Raw genomic sequence first — 13,134 nt, forward strand, 5'->3', positions numbered from 1 at the left:
AACCTTGAGCTTATCCACATGAAATGCAGGACTGATGATTTTTCTATGTTTTACCCATTGTTGAGCTTCAGTGTCAAGTAGTCCGCTCACTAGTATCCGCATTAACGGATTTCCTCCTCTTGACTTTTGAAAGACAGGATAGTTATTCAAGATCTCTCTTATCATTTCTGGTTCTGTTATGTGCACCATTGGTTTTGGTCCCAACCATGTAAAGCAAATCTTACCTATACATTTATATACCACAATTTTTTTTGTAAAAAATCACTACAATTATATCACTACTTTTACAAAACAAAGATTATTAAAGATTATTAAAGATTATTAAGTAAAACACAAAAAGTAAGTTGCCAAAATTTAGGTTGTTACATAAGATTATTAAATAACCCTTAAATTAACTTTTCTTTCATTTGCTCACTAACATTTGTCAAACTTGAGTAACTAGGGTGTAAAGGAACCGAGCTACTTTGTGACTTACTTGAGCTTGATGACTCATCTAAAAATTAAACAAGTTCGAGTCAAGCTTGGATAAGTAATCAAGTCGGGCACACGAGTTAGAGAAATTTAACTACCGTATAATAAAACTCACGAGTCTAAAGGAGCTTTTATCTATAAATATTTTAGGGGATAACTTGGATGATGTTAACATTATTTTGGTTGGATGATGTTGCTCTCACAAACCATTAAAATCATAGGGGGCTTTTTGACATGTGTAGAAATTGATTTAAGTGAGTTTGTGAGAGCAACATCATCCAACAAAGATGATGTTAACATCATAAATCATTTTCCCAATATTTTATACCCAATTTAACATTTTTCATTATTATACATGTGTGGATAACTAAAAATTGCAAAAAAAATAAATAAAAAAGAATTAGCATATATATCTAAGTGATCATGGGTATGAATACGTACGTACCATAAGCAGCAATAGATTTAAGATAAAAGGGTGAGACACGAGGGACGATATCGTCTGTAAGATGGATGGGTTTAGACTTACTGTGTGTTCTCAAGTTTATTTTTAAAAGAAAAGAAAAGAGTTGAAGAGATGAGAATGGAAGAGAAAGGTTATAATTTCTATCCTCTCAAATCATCCCATATTTGAGAAGAAAATTTGTTCACCAAAATTAACTAAAAAGTCCATTCATTTCATTTCTCTTCTTTCCTTAAAAAAAACTCAAGAACACAATTTTTCTTAAAATCTTTTGTGTTCCTTTCCTTTCTTCCCATGACAAAACTCAAGAACACAGGGTTAGGGCGGTTTAGATTTACTGCGTAGATGTAAAGCTACGCGTCTTTGCCCTCTTTTAATTTTTATCTACCGCGTGAATGTTATTTAAGCGGTTTTGATTTTGTTTATGATAATATATCTATACTACATAATAAAAAGAATAGCCTACATGGAGGATATGTCTAAACTACATTCCACAAGAAAACTCTCTTCTTTTCATTTGTACTTATTTACAGACACAACTCTCTCTGAATATCTCTCTCTTCTTTTTCATTTGCACCCTGCTAATGGTATTCTGCTGCAATGCGCGGGTACCATGCTAGTCTGTATTAAATAAAGTTAACTTCATTTGTGCTATTTACGATAACTTTTATTTACCGTTACTTGAACTAGAAATTGGAGTCGATGAAAATGTTACTCATCCGTCATGTTGACTAACTTTGACCGTAAATAACTTTGTTTGTACTATATGTTAGTTGATGAAACTTATATGGACGAAAAGTACATTACAAACCCAATCCATTCATATATTTTATATCAAAGGTTACATGATACAAACAAAGTTATTTACGGTCAATATGAAAACTAAAATGGAACGAAGGGAGTATTTAAATGCACCTTATTTTAATTCAAGTGAAGATAATACGAGTAATATATTTATTTGCACCATCTACTTTTCAATGGAAAAAAAAATTATTTACACCATTTAGATTTTATCTAAGAAATTAAATCAACGACATCAAATGCAAGCTCTGATAAAATTTTATTATTATTTATGGACTACAACTGCCTAAGGTAGCTAAATAAGTAGTTAAAGCTTATGGCTAAAAAAAATTTATTTTAACCATCTAGATTTTATTTAAGAAATTGAATCAACGGCATCGAATGCAAGCCCTGATAAAGTTTTATTCTTAATTATGGACTACGACGACGTAAGGTAACTAAATAAGTAGTTAAAATAAGCTCCTAGCTAAAATGAGTCATGGTTCTACCCACCGGCAAGATTTTTTTAGACCTGATTAAAAGTTTATTGTACATTGGCTATTTCGGAGTTCCATGCCCATGGATTGCCTTATTATACCTTTTTGAATCGTCGGGCATGCCGGCTAAGAAATGTCGTCCTCGTTTTTGTCTTTTTTATATATATGTTTTCACATTGTCTTTTTTTTTCTTCTCTTCGTTCTTTTAATTTTTGGTTTCATTACACAATAGATATATGTATTCAATATTGTAAATTTTGAACATTGTTGTAAATTGCTTTTGTTTTTATGAACAATTGTAATCTTGCTTTTAGATAGATATATATTTAAAATGTCAAAGTTTAAGCATACATATATAAGCGAACCAAAAAATAACAATATGTAATTGCAGGTATTGAAGGCATGCAACACCAAACGGAATCTAATGTGATATTTGAATGAGTATATAGATTTATATAAGAACCATTTGAATTGGAAAAAACATGAGAACTTTTAACTTATAACTTAATATTCATAGGCAAATGATATATATAAACTAGTGAACAAATCAATTTATACTTTGTATAACACATATGATATAAGTTGTAAAACAGTAATCAATATCATTCTAAATTATATACAACACTTTTAAAATTTTATTTGATTATGCATCACTTGCTTTTTTATTATACATTAAACTACCAATGAAATGCAAAAATACCAATGTATTTTGAATAATATACATCAAACTCAATTATATATATATATAAATATACCTATGAAATGTAAAACTACCAATGTATTTTGAATAACCACATTATAAGAATATTAGTTAAAAGTCTAATATATATGAAGTTAAATATAAATAAAGTATGTGAAATAACATCTAATAGTTTGATGTGTATCACGTGAAAATAGAAAAATATGTAGCGACATTTTTTTTTTTCCTTAAGAAATTCCATAATGCATTGATCCAAAGAAAATACCCGGTACAAAGTAATATGGTGAAAATTGTGTACATTTAAATAAGTACGAACATGGTACCCGCGCAATGCGGCGGCGATAGTGGGCACGACGGTCTAGTATTGTCGGTGACGGTATTATTTCTGGTGGTGGCGGTGTCAAGTCTCAAATGGTGTAGGTTGAGAGTAATATATAAAAAGATAAAGGCTTAAAGTGTTAATTATTAAAATAAATGTTAAGGGTAATTCTGGTAATTCAAAAATATAAATTACTAAAATAAAAAGGACCTTTTTACTTTATAAAGGAGTAGAGATAGAGATATTAGACATTCAGAACTCAAACTCTATAATATTACTACTTTTCAGAATGATAGGGTAAAGCTTAATATGAGTTAGAAACTTACCATATGAATTTGTTTCATAATATCTATAATCCCTATATAAACAAACTATATCCCTCCAAATTAAACACTCTACCTTTAAAATCTCTATTTTACCCTTTTAATTTACACTACCACCAAACCCTTTATTCCTAAATCTATATCTATACTATATTAATAAACAAACTAACCTTAATTTCCAATACATTCATAACTGACACACACACACTAAATCTATCCAATATATTCTTAAAATATTTTATACCCATATTTTTCCAAACTATCTATCTTATTTATTAATTAATTTAAATATTTTCACCTAATATCTCTATTATATTTTTAATAAAGTTATTTACAAAATATACATCTCTTAACCATAAAATAACTACATTATCATTTACATCTATTACTTTAAGATTAATAATTACATCGTTAACATCACCGCCCGTTGCCGCCACCGCCGCATTGCGCGGGTACCTATCTCGTTTTAATTAAAATGCATATTGGTATAACTAGCATAATATTAAACTGTACAATAAGATATTTAGTACTTGTCAAGTAAACAAATCATTTTGAAGTAAGAAATAAATAAATTGCGGTTGGTTTCTATTTTTTCTTTCTTTCTAATAATCCGGAATGGCACTAGCTAGTTGATCCAACAAATGCTAAAAGATGAAAATTCTTCATCATATATAAATAAATAAAGTATCAATACATTTCAAAATATGAACAATATTTAACAATCCAAAATTTCATACATACATTTTTAGAAAAGTGCTAGCTGATCCTTTAATATTTGTGCTAGCGGGGTTCTAAGGGGCGTCAGCTCCTGGGAGCTGGCGTGGTCCAAGGCTGGGGTCGAGCTTTCGAGGGATATTAGTCATCCCTTAATTAAATTATCACTACAAAATACAACTTTGGCTGACAAAAGTTTATATATTGTATATTCTTTCAATTACCAAAGTTAATGTATTCTTGCCGGACAACTTTTTTTTTTGGCCAAAGGCGTCCCTCGAGGCAATGTGCGATGCAGCATGAGGGCAGAATGGGGCTACGTGTCGTTCCTTATGAATATAAACTGAGAGGCCAAAGTCTCATTATGAAATTAATTTGAGATAACAATCCTTCTGTCAAAATAATAATATAGTGTTCCACGCTCATCGGGCAGATTTGAAAATGGCATGGTATTTCTTGTTTGTATTACGTAGGTCGCTAGCTAATTAAAGTTGGATGGTATTTCTGGTTTGTATTAATTGGTCACTAGCTAATGAAAGTTTTTGAGATGAGTCTGTTATTATGCTTCGATTGAACACATTTATCGGTGTTGTTCGAATGTTACTTGGACTGTTTTACAATGTTACATAAATGACACAAAATTTCTGGTTTTAACATTTCTTTTTCACTCTCAGATTGTTGTCAAAGATAGCGAGATTTAACGTCTTCCCATCAAGTGTGGGGAATGATATAAAATATACAGGTATTTGACTAATTTATTTTTTTGATCGTGTAAATTATTTTGAGAACCAATCTCAGGTTTATCTTACGATTTAGTAATTGATATTAATCTGTAGTTGTTAATGTGATCACTTCTTAATAATTTTGTAAGATTGGCTTTGCTGAGAACCAAAGTATCAAATTGGAAGTGGTTTGACTACAACCCATTTTGACCTGGTTTGTATTGACCGGTACCGTGCTATCATTTTCTTGCACAAATATTTGGTTTAAAATAACGTCACGACACCTCACAAGTTGTATATTCTCGTCGCCGTATTGCACGAGAAACCATCTAATTAAAAAAAAAAATACTTGCCTATGTATAGGGACCGGTTGCTTAAGTTTATAAACCACATTTATAAAGAACCACCGGTCTCTCTTAAATTTTGTAGTAGTGTAAGGTGTGTCCAAACCAAAATTTGACATTCAAACAAAAAACCAGAATAACATATTATATCTTTTGCCACCATATATTTTACATTTAGACAATATATACATTTATTGATCTACACATATCTTAAGCAGACATTGAAAGTATGCATAAAAATGAACATAGCTATTACCTACTTGCCTTGGCCCTGAAAGCATAGAAGGCATCAGCTGAGTCGGCTCTTCCTCTTCTGCAATTGCTTTTTTTTGCATTCTCGGATCTGTGAAGTTGTAATCTAATTTCGATTCAACACTCATTCCATCTTCCAACACCTTAACAACCGATGACATCGAAGGCCTTCTCGTAGAATCGGTTTGTAAACACCAGGAAGCTACTTTCATCATGTCCACCACCTCTGCACCATTTGCTTGCATATCTTCACTGCACTTGTCAACCATATCTAACAACGTTCCTTGCTGCCAGCTTTTTTCAAAAACCGAGAGTAAGTGCCAGCTTTCTTCGGGCAGAGATCTATCGAAAATCTTCCTCCCACATAAGATCTCCAAGACAACAATCCCAAAGCTATATACGTCCACCTTTTCGGTTATAATTGAGCTACTCCAACATTCTGGAGCGATATACCCGGGTGTTCCTTTTATAGTAGTCATCACTTGGGTTTGATTTTTGTCGACGAGCTTAGACAACCCAAAATCAGATACCTTGGCATTAAAGTTTTCGTCTAGCAGTATGTTTTGAGGCTTAATATCAAGGTGGATGATTTGTTGCCTACACTCTCCATGGAGCTATGCTAAACCTTTAGCAATATCAAGAATAATGTTTTTTCTGCACTCCCATTCCAGTACATGCCCCTGCATATCTCCATGGTAGATCCAACGATCTAATGACCCATTACTCATGAAGTCATACACGAGAAGTCGTTGTGATTTCCAAGCAGAGTATCCTCTAAACCTCACTAAATTCACATGGTGAATGCTGCCAATTGACTCAACCTCAGCTAGGAATGATTTGTTGACCTGCCCATGACCCTCAAGATCATTTAACCGCAATTTTGTAGCCATCTTCCAGGATCCCTTCAAAAACTGTTCCGAATCCTCCTTCACCAAGCTTTTTACTAAAATTTTCAGTGGCAGTTTTCAGTTCTTCATAGGAAAACCAAGTGGGCGTTCCTGGTAGTACTTGATGAAAATACTGTTCTTCTGTTTCAGTATATTGTCTCTTCTTGTGGACAATAAACATAACAAATCCAACCACCACAATTAGAGAAATTCCAATGGCAGGACCAAAGACTTTTGCAACTAGGTTTTTTCTCTTTTGTGACACAAAAGAAGATGGGGGCGTAGACAAAGAAGGTGCTCTTGCAACATTTTGGGCTTTTATAAAAGCTGTAATATTCATATAATTATATGGATCACTAGCCAATGTTAATAGGTCAGAAGGTAGATAACATTCTCCATTGTGATACCGATGCAGTGCTGCTTTGCACGAGCAATTTTTCAAGCATGCTTGTTTACATGTCTCCACATTAACATTCATCAAGTTGGCGGTAAACGTGAAGTATCCGACCATCTCGACTTCGATAAAAACTTGATCTTGGGGAGCATTACACGTGAGAGGAGTAATTTCATAGCACCCGAGGTTAGGTTCTCGATCGTTTACTTCTCGGAAATATTCTATGCCAGGGGAGTTTGATACGGGACAAATACATTTTTTGTTACCATTATTATTCAAGCAAAGGGCATGTCTCCCACAAGCCAAAGGATAACCACACTCTCTTAAAAAATTGGTTGTAAGTAGATCATCAACCTGGTTCCAGTTGTTGGATTGCCATTCAAACACTATTAAATGCCCATCTGGCATCAGCTTCATATACTGAATCGATGATGCGGGAGGAGTACTTATATAATCATCAGGATAACTTGACTCGGCTGAATGAATGAATAAAGACAAACTCCCATTTAAAAACCTAACATAAGTTCTATTTCCTTTATTTATATTTGTTTCAGTAATTAATCTATGATAATAGGGCAGAGGTGGGTTTGATTCGATATAAGCAAACAAACCTTTATCAGTGACTTGTAGGGAGAACATATATTTCTGATCACTAGTTGAATTTGTTGATGATATCAGCTTTTGACCTTGAAACAACTTTTGGCCAGGTAACAAACAGTCGGTGGGGTGATCAAAAGATTGCCAAACCACTTGGTGATTCACATCGTACAGCACCAGGTTTCCAGCATCAGTTAAGTTCATGCCAATCACGGATTTACCAGCGGTGTTGGTGGTCCAAGCCATTGTTCCATCTGCATCACGTAGCACCAATTCTCCAGCTGCAGTGAAATTCAGTGTCGCCTTGTTCTTGACAGGATGGTCTCGGTTGGCTGACCAAACTAAGGGAGAAGGGTTGATAAATAGATCAGTAACAATGAAGATGGTAAGGAGGTGAGAGGTACATGACTCATCCCCTTGACAGTAGAAGCCAAGTGCAAATCGAGACTTTACATTAGTTTCTTGTGTAACGAGGATGAGGTTGTAAGTTCCTGTAATTACCTCCTCATTTGTATCAGATCCATAGTAGGAAATGGAATCTGCAGTAGCATTGAAGGTCCATGTGGTGGAAAGATTTGCAGTTGTAGGATATGATGAGAAAGCAGTGGGTGCGAGTGGGTACAAAGAAGATAATATGATGAGAAAATTATAGCAACAGTTAATCCATGTCGAGGAGGATGCACTTCTCATGACGTACGACCAAATTAAATAACACAGCTACTTTTACAAGCTACAGTTAAACGATGATTTGATCCAAAAATAATTCAGGAGATCAAAGACGAAGATGTGTATACTCCTGATGGATCGAAAAGGCCAAGTCAAATTAATAATGCTATAATAGTCGACGACTCATTATTTCCTTATCATGTAAAATAATCTATGGATTTCTTCTCATTTCCTACACATTATTGACAGGTCCTAATGTTTGAACCCGTCTCATACTCGATCTCATGAGCGTGTATTAATTACTCGTACATTTCAATCATAACCTTTTGTACCCCGTCTCATACTCTGTAATCATTTTACCTTTCTTTATAAAATACTTTTCCACATCTATACTCCTTTAAAAGAATAATAAAACTCTTTGTTACACATGGTGAAATTAGACTTATACTCTCTTTATTATCTACCAATTGAACACATACAACCCACCCCTTGTTAGTATATGTATATTATTACGATCTAAACATGCTCCATTTGGAGAAAAAAATCGGTGTATATCGGATGATTTTATGATGTCAAAATTTACCATTGATCTTTATATTTACTCTTATGTAAAACTAAGTATGTTTCTTTTCTTCTTCGACTTTTAGCCTTTGAAATACGTTGGGTATGCTTCTTCTTTAGTCACTAATTTAAATATTTTCACTTAATACACCTATAATACTCTTAATAAGTTTATTTACAAATATATTTCTCTCAACAGCCTCAACTTATAAAATAATTACAACATATAAACTCTTGGCTTTTGATATACTTTGTATCAATTTGATGTAAATGTTGTAATGATATTTTCTAGTAATGATATTTTCTAGAGTCTTAGAGTCATGGATTTAAAAATTGGTATGTATAGTAGACATTGTGATAAATGGTCATTTGTACAGCTTAGGTAAACATTGGCAATTGACCCATTTGGTTGTAAAGATGAAGACTTGGTTATGTTTATTTGAATGAAAGTTTTCTTTAAGTTGAATCATCATGTGTCTTTAGTTCATTTTGAAGTTTAGCAACTTGATTTGAAGCGTAAAGATGATTAGCGAAAGTTTGCAAGTTGTTTGAAGTGTCAAAATGAGTGTATTTGTTGTCAGATGCTTATATGTGGCGCATATAGGGCATGTGCGACGCGTATTGTCTGATCAAAAATGTGGCACATCTTTTAAAAAAAATTGTATGTTGGTCGAGTCGAGTCCTGTTCTTTCAAAAATTAAAAAATATTTAAATTAAATGGAAGACATGTCGTTTAAATAATGTGTCATATGTGTCAATCAAAGAATGCTACAATCCCGTCTGCTTTAGTTTATTGGTAAGACATGTCATTTCAATAGTGTGCATGAACTTTTATGAGTACCGTAGCATTTTGATGAATTTCATTAGGATTTAAAGTTCATCATTGTCAACAGCTCAGAACGTAAATAACAGTCCCCATGCTAGTTTGCAAGTCTCTATATTCACCATAATCATGTATGTAGTAGAGGTGAGGTACTTGACATTCCTGAGTGTAATAAAGTCTAGAACTCGTACAGAATTACACGTGACAGGGTTAATTTTAGAACAACCGAGGTTGGGTTGCCAATTGTTCACAAATAAATCAAAGGATAATCACACTCCCAATAAAATCTGTAAGAAGGTCGATTAGACACTTAGACGGTTATCACTGTCTTCAACCTCCAATTAGCTAATAAAACTAATTTCAAGTGCCCATCTGGCATGAGTTTAATGTAACTATTTTCTGATGATGCTCGCAGATAAAATACACGATCGGGCTCAACAGAGGAATTGAAGATAGCTAAACTCGAATTATAAACGTAATATAACTTCTTTGTTTATATCTATGTGTGCCGTTAACTAAGGTAATTGTAATAAACTTGAGGTGGATTTGATTCAAAAAATGCAATGAGTGAGAAGAAAGGCAACATGAGAAATAAGCACTAGAAATCCATGATGATCTCATCACTGATGAACACCCTCAGAATGAATGCTTCAGTTTCATATACTGAAACGATGATGCTTCAGGTATGGAAATCACATCATCAGGATGACTTGGGTCGGCAGAATGAATGAATAGAGACAAACTCCCATTTAAAAACCTAACATAACTTTTATTTCCTTTATTTATATTTGTTTGAGTAAATCTTTGTTCAGGAACGAATTTAGTAAAATAGGGCAGAGGTGGGATTGATTCAATATAAGCAAACAAACCTTCATCAGTGACTTGAAGAGAGTAGATATCTTTCTGATGACTTTTCGGATTTGTTGCTGAGACACTAGATATCAGCTTTTGACCTTGAAACAAAGGCTGTCCGGGTACCAAACAGTCGGTCGGGTGATCGAAAGATTGCCAAACCACTTGGTGATTGACATCGTACAGCACCAGGTTTCCAGCATCAGTTAAGTTCATGCCAATCACGGATTTACCAGCCGTGTTGGTGGTCCAAACCATTGTTCCATTTGCATCACGCAGCACCAGTTCTCCAGCTGCAGTGAAATTCAGTGTCGCCTTGTTGTTGACTGGATGGTCTCGGTTGGCTGACCAAACTAAGGGAGAAGGAGAAGGAGAAGGAGAAAAAAAAGATGATCTGTAATATACTTCATTGAGAATGAAGATGCCAAGGAAGTACTGAGAGGGGCATGAGTACACATCCCCTTGACAGATGAAGCCAAGTGTTACATTGGTTTCTTTTTTAAGGACGGCTCAAACTTCCTATTATGTTCCCATTATTGTCATATACGTAATCGAAGTCTGGACTATCATTGATGATCCACGAGGTGGAAAGATCTGCAGTAGAAGGCGGATATGATGGTGGTTGAGGCTGAGCAAAAGTTGGTGTGATCAGTGAGTAGAAAGCAGATAATAAAATGATGATGAGAAATTTAATAATCCATGAGGACGAGGAGGAGGAGGAGGATGCACTTCTCATGACGTACTAATTTTTACTACCAATAATTGAATTGATTGAAGAATAATACGAGTAATTAAAGAGATGATATGTACGCACACTGTAGATATATAACAGGATGTTGTAATTAAATAACTACGTACACACGAGTACTACTCCTTATCGATCGATCGAAAAAGCCAAGTTAATATGCTACACACATAATTTTCTTGTCAATAATTTGGTTAAATATCTATGCATTATCACACATGCTTCTAATTCCCTACTTTCCTTCTTATTTCCTACATATGCAGTTTAAAGTCTTCGTATTCGACAAAATGGTAGGCTGGTTAGCTAGTTTGGATTTTTTTTTTTTTTTAATGTTTTTTGAGTTTTTGTTTTTTAACTTTTTTTATAATCGTTTTATATCTTATTTCCTATAACTATAACCCTTGAAAATTATTTCCCCCTTATAACACTACTTGACACCCATTATGAATTACCTAAAAAATTTAATTTTTCTATTTTCGTTTTTTATTTCCATGTTTATCTTTTCAAAAATAAACTTTCTTATTAACAATTTATATAAAGTCCAATTTATTACGAGTACATTTTATCATCACTAAAACCTAATTTTTCTATCGTTTAGTTTCTTTTTTGTTTTGTATCCGTAAGATCATTATTAATAGTTTTGTATAAATCTACCAAAACACGTTCATTCTTTTTAATATATGAAACGTTTTTAAATTTAATAATTATCTAATATCTAATCATTTTTTTTTGCACAAAACTATAAATCGTGAAATGTAAAACCGGCTAAAAAACAATTATGGTTATTATATAAGTAAAGTTTATTCACATATATTCTGATATATATATATATATATAGGCCAAAGTACTCTTTTCGTCCATGTGATTTTTCGAATAAACACTTTTTATCATCGCCGTTAACTTTTGGCTAATTAAAATCGTCCCCATGGTTTGCATTTCGTCCTTGGATCCGTTAACTCCCTCATATGCCTTGCACGTGAGGGGCATTTATGTCTTTTCACCTATTTGTCCCTATGATTAAGTGCAAAACTCGTCCTTATAGTTTGTCATTTTTGCATTTTTCATCCTTATATTTAACAAACTTCTAAACAAAAATTTATTAAAAAATTAAAACAAACTCAAATAAAAAACCTATATATACACCTACATATGATGGTATAATTTAATACTGGTACAACTAATTTAATTTATTTTATTTTTTAAAAAAATGTTATAAAACTTAGTACATTTTAACAAAAATAGTCAAAATATAATTACAATTCATTCAAAAATAATACCAAATAGTTACTTTATAACAAAATATAGTAAAGTTCACAAATTACAAAAAAATAACATTAAAGTATTATAAAAATAATTTTTTCAAAAATTCAAAAAATAAAAAAAATAATACCGGAATTACCGGAACATTAATACCGTAGAATACCGAATATACCAGAAATAGTTGTACCGGAGTACCCCCGATATCGGTATTATGGGTAATATTACCGGTATTTAAAACATTGTATGTACGCATTTGCATTTGAAAGTGATTGACCAGATACTCAAGTGTAGATATATAGGTTTTTTTTTTGTTTGGATTAAATTGGTACCGGTAATTTTTGTTTGTTTTGTTTTGTTTGAAAAGTTCTCTTGTATTTGTTAACGGCGAGAATGAAAAATGAAAAAACGATAAACCACAGAAACGATTTTTACACTTAACTTTAAAAAAATACGGAAATGCCCTCACGTGACTTGCATGTGAGGGGGTTAACGGTATGGACGAAATGCAAACCACAGGGACGATTTTAGCCAAAAGTTAACGACGAGAATGAAAAGTGCTTATCCGAAAACCATAGGGACGAAAAAATTACTTTGGCCATATATATATATACCTTGGAACTTTTTTTTTCTTTTTTTTTTTATTATTATATAAATGTAACATGTTTTTTTAAACAATTATTTTTAAAACCTTTTGTTTTATTTTTTGGTTTTGATTAATTTTTTTTGTTTTTGGGGTGGGGGTGTTTATATACGTGTAAGTATTTACA

At 32.8% G+C, this 13,134-nt stretch overlaps 1 protein-coding gene and 1 pseudogene across 1 annotated transcript in view; both read right to left on the reverse strand.

Annotated features, from left to right (window-relative positions):
• Positions 1 to 13,134, reverse strand: part of LOC122597898 (cytochrome P450 CYP72A219-like) — a 59,516-nt gene that overhangs the window by 1,939 nt on the left and 44,443 nt on the right. The window lies entirely within an intron of this gene.
• Positions 5,442 to 7,180, reverse strand: LOC122597913 (annotated as a pseudogene).

Source organism: Erigeron canadensis, chromosome 1 (genome assembly GCF_010389155.1).
Source record: "Erigeron canadensis isolate Cc75 chromosome 1, C_canadensis_v1, whole genome shotgun sequence".
Lineage (NCBI taxonomy): Eukaryota > Viridiplantae > Streptophyta > Magnoliopsida > Asterales > Asteraceae > Erigeron > Erigeron canadensis.